The following is a 9,280-nucleotide window of genomic DNA, read 5'->3' as shown; positions in this document are numbered from 1 at the left end:
TAGTTATTTTTTTTTCTACAGTGTCTTGGCTTTCCATGCCTAAAATACTCCCAAGGGCTCTTCAGCCATTTCTGAATGCCTTAAGGACTGATTCTGAGGCCAGAGTGCTGTTTAGGACATCTGCCATTCTATGAGTCTGCTGTGTATCCTGCTTCCCATGTTGGATCATTCTCTCCCCTTTTTATTCTGTCAGTTAGCATTAGCAGACAATAGTCTTGTTTGTGTGATCCCTTTGACTCTTAGTCCTATCATTATGATAAACTGTGAACAGAAATTGATCACTGGGACTACTGAGATGGCATTGGTACATGCCACCTTGATGGTATTTTATTGGAATCCCTGGAACGTTTATAACTCTACCATTTGGGGCAAGTCCCAAATTGTACATCTCCTCCCTCTCACATTCCCACTCTTATATTTAACAAGGATCACTTTTCAGTTAAATTTCAACACTTAAGAATAATTTCTGTATTAGTTACAGAGTTCAACCAACAGTATTCAGTAGAACAAAAAAATACTAAAAGGGATATAGTATTAAGTTGTTCATCGATGGCAGGACAAGGACTGATCAAGTCACTGTTTCAAATAGTGTCCATTTCACTTCAACACGTTTCTTTTTTGGTGCTCGATTAGTTGTCATCTATCAGGGAGAACATATGATATTTGTCTCTTTGGGACTGACTTATTTCACTCAGCATGATGTTTTCCAGATTCCTGCATTTTGTTGCAAATGACTGGATTCCATTGGGGTTTTTTTCTGCTGTATAGTATTCTATAGAGCATGTGTCCCATAATTTCTTTATCCAGTCTATTGTTGATGGGCTTTTGGGTTGGTTCCAGGTCTTAGCTATTGTGAATTGAGCTGCAATAAACATTAAGGTGCAGACAGCTTGTTTGTTTGCCAATTTCATTTCCTTTGGGTAAATTCCAAGAAGTGGGATGGCTGGGTGTGGGGAGCAACTCGGACTAGACTAAGTTACTGGAATTAAGACTTATTCTATGCATCTGCTCTCCCACAATATGGCGCTGGGAGAGGAGTAAACAGCTTCTACACAGCTGCCTCTCACCAACTTGACAAGCTGCAGGAGCTGCTCCTGATTGGAGGAGAGCAGCGCACTCGGCGTCTGGGTAGCAGAGTTGGGATTGGTGGAAGAGGAAAATAAAGGAGGAGAGAGACAACATGCACCGGGAACATCTAAGGGGAACACCTGAAAGAACACCTGAGTAGCCCCCGAGAGAGCCGGCCGGCAGTGTGCCGCTCCCCCGCGGAAGTGGGGAAAGTGGCTAGGGGGCACCGCCCTTCCACGGAGGTGGAAGGATGGCAGCCAACCCGGGAAGAACCAGCAGCAAACCCGGGAAGGGCCGAGCAGACAAAAGAGCAGCGCAGGGTTTAGTGTCGTTCCTCCGTGAAGAGGGGGAGCGACAGCTGGGTTTTATGGTAGGGTTATATTCAGGTTTCTGAGGATTCTCCAGACTGACTTTCATGGTGGCTTTACCAGTTTGTATTCCCACCAACATTGGGTTAGTGTCCCTTTTCCCCACATCCTCGCCAGCATCTGTTGTTGGTAGATTTCTGAATGTGAGGCATTCTCACCAGGGTGAGGTGAAACCTCATTGTGGTTTTGATTTGCATTTCCCTGATGGCTTGTGATCCTGAACATTTTTTCATGTGCCTGTCGGCCATGAGAGTATTTCAGGCATGGAAAGCCAAGACACCATGGAAAAAAAAAAAAAAGACCTAAATGAAAGATCTCCGCGAGTGAGATCCCAGTGGAAAGAACGGGGCCATCAAAGAAGGAGGTACCTTTCTCTGAAGGGTGGATTTCCTCTTTTGAAAAATGTCTGTTGAGGTCCTTGGCCCATCTCTTAAGTCGGTTGTTTCTTTTTTTGTTGTGGAATTTGTTGATCTCTTTGTAGATTCTGGGTATTAGTCCTTTGTCTGTTGCATAGTTTTCAAATATTTTTCCCATTCTGTCGGTTGACTCTTTCCTGATTGTTTCTTTTGCAGTACTGAAACTTATCTTGATGCAATCCCAATTGTTAATTTTGGCTTTGACTGTCTGTGCCTCTGGGGTCTTTTCTAAGAAGTCTTTGCCGCTGCCAATATCTTGCAGGGTTTCTCCAATGAAAAACTTTTAAAAACAAAATTTTGCATGCGATGGTCTTCCAAATGTTCACGGAATGTGTATGTTGATAAAAAGCTCTATATGAATTTCAACTTTTCTCCAAAATAAACATCTTTTAATTCCAATTTACTGAGAGACTTTTTAGAGTATTCTTGTAAAATGAAATATCATTCAGAATTAAGAAAGAGATCCTGCCATTTGGAACAGTATACGTGAAACTGAAAGATGTAATGAGAAGTAAAATTAGCCAAAAATGATAACTACATGAGGTAGTTGATATGTTAGTTGATTGTGTTAATCCTTTCACAATATGTGTGTATGTGTATAAAATGTGGACACATGTGCATTTTAAATATATGCAATTTGTGCTATTTATATTTATAAATCATAGGTAAATTAAGCTTAATAAATAAAATGAAGTATAGTATATTGTTAGCAGTTCCCAGAGGAGAGTGCAACCCATGCTTAGGGAGGCTACATGGGTAAACACTGGGCATGGTCATGAGACAGAGGGAAGAGGGACTGTGGGCGAGAGCTTATGAGAAGGAAAATGTAAGGTAAATTAACAGGCTTTAACTAGTTTGAAAAATTTCAGCAAATTTTGGGCTTAGGGATTATCTGTACTTGTCTCATTTTTTGGTCTGTGGTGACTGGAGCAGGTAGCTATTAGTTCAGTGGGCGAAGGCCCCATTAAAGATGTGCTTTTATATTGTTGGTTTTTATTCAGAAAGCACATTTTCTGTCCAATTGTTTACTATGTCTAGTAACTGTTAAACCCTTATAAGGCCAAACCCTTCAGGGTCAGAAAAGCCCCATCTGTCACTGTATCAGAATATAGAAAATAAAAGACATGGTTAACACATGGAGTGGAACAATTGTCTCTACTTGTGCTGGTGTATTATGGCAATTAGTATATGTAATTTATACAATTTCTAGCAGTGAATAGTTACAGTTACATGCACTTTGTAAAAACTCTCCAGGCACTGCTTTATAAGATTCTGTTTAGTTGTTGATTTAACTAATCATAAACAATTTCTCTGTCAATCTGGGCTGTACCCATTGCTACATAACAAACTATTCTAAAATTCAGCCGCTGAAGATAACAAACACCACAAAACATATGTGATAATGAATCTCCTGTGGTTTACCTGATGGTTCTGGCTAAAGATTCAAAGATAGCAGTTAAGGTCTGCTCTGGTGTCAGTCACCTGAAGAACTAATGAAGGATGGAGGGTGTGCTCCCAAGATAAGTTACTCATGTCATTTTTTTTTTGACAGATAGAGTTAGAGAGAGACAGAGAGAAAGGTCTTCCTTCCATTGGTTCACCCACTAAGTGGCTGGCATGCTGCGCCGATCCAAATCCAGGAGTCAGGGGCTTCCTCCTGGTCTCCCATGAGGGTGCAGGGCCCAAGCACTTGGGCCATCCTCCACTGCCCTCCCAGGCCACAGCAGACAGCTGTAATGGAAGAGGGGAAAGCAGGACAGAACTGGCACCCCAACTGGAACTAGAACCTGGGGTGCCGGCACTGCAGGCGGAGGATTAGCCTAGTGAGCTGCGGTGCTGGCCACTCATGTCATCTTAAGTGTCCCAAGTTCCTTGCCATGGGGGCTTCCTCAGAGGGCTTCTCATGAAAGGTGGCTTGCTTTCTGCAGTGAGTGATCCAAGGGATAAATTGAGATGGTTTCAAAAGAGGTTTTGAGAAAATGGTGGTGGGGTGTATGTGCTTTTTCTATTTCTACTCTCAATTAAACACTTCCAAAATGAGATGTATGGGGATTGTTTTCCCACATTTCAAGCAATTCTCCAGGAGACACCAACAGGGTGCCCATTCTGGTACTGTCTGTCTAAAGACAGTGTCGTAGTCCACAAGTGGATGGCTCAGAACCATAGATGGCCCTCTATCTCAGATGCCAGTCTCAGGTAGTCAGTTGTTAACATTTCTGATCCAACAGCTAAAAATCTAAGCTCCCCATGATCACTTCCTTGGGTATGACTAACTTAACAGAGTGGGTCACAAAATTTAATATGTTTATTCATTTATTATAAAGGTTATTACAGAAGGTACAGATGAATAGACAGATGGAAAAGATACACATGGTAAAGAATGTGAGGGGGTGTGGAGTTTGTGTATGCTTTCTGGTAGTGCCACTATCCAGAAACTTCCACCTGTCCAGCTGAATGGAGACACTCAAAACATAGTCCTGTTGGTGAAAACCTGAATCATCAGCCCTTCACCCTTCCCTGGAGGTTGGAAGATATGGCTCAACATCACAATGCTCTAATAATACCTTGGTTTTTCAGATGATCTGCCCCCATTCCAAAGCTATCTAGGAGCCCTTAGGCTCCTGTTGTCTCATTAATGCACTGAAGACATTCTCATCATTCCAGAGAGTTCAAGTATTTTGGGAACCATGTTCCAGGAAATGAGATGTAAAGACCAAATGTATATTTCACAGTATCACAGAGCTCAATGTCTTGTATTACTCAATCATAGAAGTCACATAGAAGTCACAGAACAACCTTGGAATAATGTGGAAGGATAGCACACAAGTACCAATTCTGGGAGTTAGGTAATTTTAGGGACATTTTAGAAGTTGACTACTGCAGGTGCTACTTGTGTTTATTTCCCCAAGCTTATTTAATTTTATGTTAACCTTGAAAATGAGTGTCATAGTGTTGAAACTGGTCATAGTTTATCACAGATGCTGATTGTAATTTCTTTAGCTCAGCACTTGTAATCAATGTTGCGGATCATATTCAAACTGAACATTGCTTTTTTCTCATGCACACTTTATTTTTGAGGAATATGGAGAAGTGTATGAAGACCATGTTGGCACATGGACCTGCGAAAATGGTGTCCTGCTATTTACCATATGCAGCATTAAAGTCTTGCATGCAGTAACACGACAATTTAACAAGGAATTAGCTGAATATCTGTGTAAAACATGGAATCTAGTACATGCAAGTTCACAGTTCTTGATTTCATCCTATGCTTAATTTTTTTTTTTTTGACAGGCAGAGTGGACTGTGAGAGAGAGAGACAGAGGAAAGGTCTTCCTTTGCCGTTGGTTCACCCTCCAATGGCCGCCGCGGCCGGCGCACCGCGCTGATCCGAAGGCAGGAGCCAGGTACTTATCCTGGTCTCCCATGGGGTGCAGAGCCCAAGCACTTGGGCCTTCCTCCACTGCACTCCCTGGCCACAGCAGAGAGCTGGCCTGGAAGAGGGGCAACCGGGACAGAATCCGACGCCCCGACCAGGACCAGAACCAGGTGTGCCGGCGCCGCTAGGCGGAGGATTAGCCTATTGAGCCGCGGCGCCAGCCCTATGCTTCATTTTTAGAGTAGCAGGATAAATAAATGAACCTTGCTGAGAAACACCCAGTGTGGAAGTTGTGACCTGCCAGATGTAACCTAGTGTTGTTGTGGGCTTGGCAGGGCCTAAATCTCTATTCCAGACTCTTGCCTTTTACTTAGAGAATAATTAAATACAGGCACAAACACAACATGCAGTGTGGTAATGATTATTTACGGAGTGAGAAGAATACACAGGCACATGAGGTCTTATTTATGGAGAGTGAGCCAGGAAAAGTAATGAGGGCCTTCCATACCCTGCTTTTCCTAGGTCCATGAGGCAGAGACAGAGCAGGAGAGTGAGAAAGAGTGATCCCCTTCCCTTTACCAGGCCTCCTATGAGCCTAGAGAAGGGGAGTGGTTACATAGTACTGCCCCCAGGTCCCAGGTAAGGGGAGGTACATCCAGGGGAGGGGTCATCTGAGTGACAGGTGGGTTGACATGGTTACACAGAGCAGGAAAGAAATGGCAAGCAACTCATGAAGTATCTATCTGCCTGACTTGTCACACATCAGTTACTGCCTCAGCTTGGCTCCAATCTCTTCTTTGAGTCTTACTGCCAAAGAGCAGGACAGTGAAATTATTCAAGACTGAGTAGTGGTTCTGTATAATCCAAAGTTACTTTTTTCTCCATTAAAAAATTGAGATAACTTAAGTTTACATTATGGTCAAACTTTTAATAAATGATCATTTCCCTGATGATTACTGATGTTGAGCGTTTTTATATATCTGTTGGTCTCTTCTATGTCTTCCTCTGATGAATGTGTTTAAATCCATTGTGCATTTTAATTGGATTGTATGCTTTCCTCTATTGTGTTATTTAAGTTTTTACATACTCTATAATTATTATTACTTTGATTTGCTAAGTGGGCACACAGTACTGTATTGAAAACATTGTAGGATAGAATAGAAAATTTTAAAAAGTGGACTATTTTAAATGTTGATTGGACAAATCTAAGGAAATGTAGATGGCTGTAAAAGTCATCTAGGTTGTGAAAGGTGAAACAAATATACAAGGTACCAGTCTGCACTGACCTATGGAGTTTTATAGCCTGTTAAGCTGCTAGTGTGAACAAAGGATAGAAACATCCATATTTGGGGTTTTGCTAGAAAGATGTCACAGAAGGACAAAGAGGGCAAGGTTTTCATTTACTAGTAAGGAAATGTTTGAAGTTAGTAGCCATTTGTAATTAAGGAGTAAAGAGTGTGAATTGAAGGCAGGAGAGAATGACTGACCAGGAAAAAATGAGAGTCAGATGGGGCTGAAGCACTGGATGAGTTCAGGACACTAAACCTCCTGTTTCAAATGTGGAAGTCTTCTGCCATCCTGAACAGCAGTGCACATCAGTTAGAATTAGATCTCATAATAAGACACAAAAGTACACTAATGGCTTAAAGATATAAAGGTTTATTTTCCAACAAAAAGAAGTCTTGTGTTAAACAAGAATATTTACAATAAGTTGTCAAAAATTTAAAATCACAATGTCTACCTGTTATCCATTTCTTATTTCACTCTTCAAAAATATGCTTCAAGTAATTATGCATCATTTCATATCTAGCCAGCAGAAAAAGTAAACAGCAAAGGAAGACATACAATTTCCCTTTAAAGGAAAATATCAGAAGTCAGACTACACAATTCAGCATACATTATACTGGCCAACGTCTAGTCACATGCAGCAGAAGAGATTAGGGAATCTAATATTTAAACTAGACTATCATAGGTCAGGAAGTTTATTATTAAGGATGAGGAAAATTAATAGTAAGGAACAATCAGAAATCTGTGCCCCACAGCTTCATTTTGACAATGAACCAAAAAGGAGAAAGAAAAAAATGCAATTTCTCAATAGTTAGTTGGCATTGCAATCAACATTGGGACTCAACATCATTATTTTGTGAAATGGGATGCACTTCTGAATTACAACATCACTCTGCTCTCCTTCAGTGGACAATGGTCAAGGTGCCTGAGTCAGACTTACAAAGCCCGAAAAGAGGTCTTAAGGCACCTTGGAACAAAATCTGGGTAAAGGTATAAATATGGGACCCATCTGTCATATTATAGAATGACACTTCTCCATCTTCATAATCCAGGAATATCCCCACCCTACGGGGGGACTCTCTCAGAGTAAGATGAGTTTCTGGGGAACTGAGAGCCCAGTACTCCCCCTCATAAAGCCTGATGGCCCAGAAACCATTTTGTGGGGATATTGTTACTATCCCCTCCCTTGTTACATTGTCCCTACAGATTCCCAGATCACAGGAAACTGTGTCTCCAATATCTACCTCCCAGTAGTATCTCCCTGAGGTGATATTCAGATCACCCAGCACACAGGGAAGGGAATTGAATCTCTGTGGGGAGTCAGGGAGATCTTGCTTCTCTTCTTGCCAGGTTACACGTCTCTGTTCAGACAGGAAGAGGGCAGGATGGGCAGTTTCTGCATCCAGGGTCATGTTTACTGCAAAGACAAGAGAACCATCATCATCTCTCTAGGGAAGATCTCAATATCCCTGGGCCAGAGAAACTGTATTCTGTGAGAGCTTCTCTGGCCCTAGGTGGATTCTGCTAACCTCTACCCATCTTTGAGTGAGACTATGCACAAAAAACAGGATCCCTCTACACCATCATAGACTCACCAGCCTGGAACTCTTCTTTCCTCCAATCTGCAAGAAATATATCAACATGAGAAACACCATTTAAGAAAGAAAGCTACCTGACCATTTAGAGTATGAATTCCCCAGGTTTAGTTTAAAATAATAACTAAAGAAAATTCTCTTACATATCCTTGCCCTTCATTTTATAGCTTGCTAAATTATATCTAACTGGAAGACTTGACCCATGCCAATGCTTTCCTCATTTAAAAAATGCTACAAGATAACAGTATTTTATCTATTTAGATGTTAGAGAGGAAGTAGGGAATATAGTGACTTTGACTCAACAACTTACTTTGCTTTATTTCTTCAAATTTTAGTACATAATTACCTTTCTTCCTTCCCTCAAAATAGATGACACACAGATTTACAAAGATAAAAATGTAATGTGTCAATCTTATACGTGTTAAAATTTGAAGTTTATTTGAACAGTAAAGTGATGGAGGGTTGAGGAGAGAAACAGAGAGAACGAGAGCTCTTTCATTTACTGCAATGAGTAAGAATGATCTAGCCTAAGCCAGGTGGCCAAAATTCCATCCAAGGCTCCCTGCGGTAGTAGAGAACCAAGTACTTGGACCAGCATCTGCTCCCTTCCCAGGTGCATTAGTAGGAAGTTGGATTGGAAGCAGAGGAACTTGAACTCATATTCACTCTAGTATTGGATGCGGGTGTCCTGAGCAGTAGCTTAACCTCTGTGTCAAAATACTCATTCCAATGTGTTAAAATTTTGTAGTTTTATGTCATTTTTATGGGAGATGTGTATTGTATTTCTTTTCCTTCATGATGTTTTGTACATTGAAGATGTTCATGTATAGTATCTTCAGTAATAGGTTATTAATAGAAACCATGTGACTTACCAGGATATAATGCTGCTTTCCTCCAGTCTACAAGAGAAGAAAATAGGAAATCTTTTACTTTTTCATTCTGTGTCTTTTTCTAATTGCACTTTTCATATCATCCTGCATTTTTCTCCATTTCCTTCTCTACATCCTCTGTGCTTTCTTTTTCCCACCTCTATCCTTGTATTCCAGATTTCAAAGACATGATGATGAAAATGATCAAGTGGAGGAAATTTAGAACAATTAAAGAAATAAAAGATAGGAGTGTGAAGGTGGGAGGAAGAAATAAAGAAAGAGGAAAGGGTGTAAAAAGGGC

At 41.0% G+C, this 9,280-nt stretch overlaps 1 long non-coding RNA gene across 1 annotated transcript; it reads right to left on the bottom strand.

The window, feature by feature from the left end:
* Nucleotides 1-7,417: 7,417 nt before the first annotated feature.
* LOC103345329 (butyrophilin subfamily 1 member A1) lies at nt 7,418-7,927 on the bottom strand. The gene has a single exon (XR_016234448.1). It is a non-coding gene; the product is annotated as a butyrophilin subfamily 1 member A1 (long non-coding RNA).
* Nucleotides 7,928-9,280: the final 1,353 nt, after the last annotated feature.

This window comes from Oryctolagus cuniculus, chromosome 5 (genome assembly GCF_051225735.1).
Source record: "Oryctolagus cuniculus isolate XC-2025 breed Fujian yellow rabbit chromosome 5, ASM5122573v1, whole genome shotgun sequence".
In the NCBI taxonomy this organism is placed as follows: Eukaryota; Metazoa; Chordata; class Mammalia; order Lagomorpha; family Leporidae; genus Oryctolagus; species Oryctolagus cuniculus.
This window is presented reverse-complemented; position numbering and strand designations above follow the sequence as displayed.